Genomic DNA, 909 nt, shown 5'->3' on the forward strand with positions numbered 1-909 from the left:
GCTTAAAACTCAAATGTAACCATTTAAATCACCACRTATTCAATACTGAGTATCAATCCAGCATAAGGTCCATAGTATGTACAGCACAATCCAATGCTGAGAAAACACTGCGATGAATTAACTGATGCTAATTAGCATCTGTTCTTCTAAACCTTATCACTGAAGTTACTCTAAAAATGCAGCAGTGCAATGTGGCGAGAAACAAGGTTCAACCTACAAGGATGGAAGTCATCGGAAAACCCAGAAAGACAGTCCCTTTAAGCCTGGTGCTTTTGGTGCTTTAAGGAGAAGAGAAAAATAAAACCTTCTTTAGATGGAAATGGATGCTAAATTGCATAAATWAAAATCTTGAAAGATTTAATTCACAAAGGTTCGGGAGTTAAGTTTTCTGCTCAGATTTCACGTTAGTTCCTGGAGCTATTTCAATTGTACTTTCAAGGAGAAAAAAAATAATTATTTAATTGTTTCAAGGTCATATATCCTATTTGCTGGGGAGTTTCAGCACACAGATGTTACAAGTGTCTTTTAATACAAGGCTATGCCCTACATCTGTATGGCTACTAATTCATGGCAGGGGGAGAGGGGCAGAGTTTCCAGAACACTGATATAGCAGCAAGTTCTACACAAACTTGAAAAACAAACAAGCAAGCAAATAAAATAACACCCCCAAAATCCATCATACAAGTCACTACTTTCAACCTGTTTAGGGAAATATTCAAGTGTCTCCGTGTGTGTTTGCTGACAGACACACATCAGCTGAACCAAAACTAAGAACTAAGCAAATGAGGAGCGACAACATGTCCAACATGTCAGCCTGCAGCGACCATGCCGTCGGCCGACTGCATCAGCGATGGGGAGAGCGCAAAAACCAGGCAACACTGATCCAAATATTCGGCAATATATTTTTTT

The sequence above is a fragment of the Nothoprocta perdicaria genome, unplaced genomic scaffold (genome assembly GCF_003342845.1).
Source record: "Nothoprocta perdicaria isolate Ctin4 unplaced genomic scaffold, notPer1 scaffold_86, whole genome shotgun sequence".
NCBI classification, from domain to species: Eukaryota; Metazoa; Chordata; class Aves; order Tinamiformes; family Tinamidae; genus Nothoprocta; species Nothoprocta perdicaria.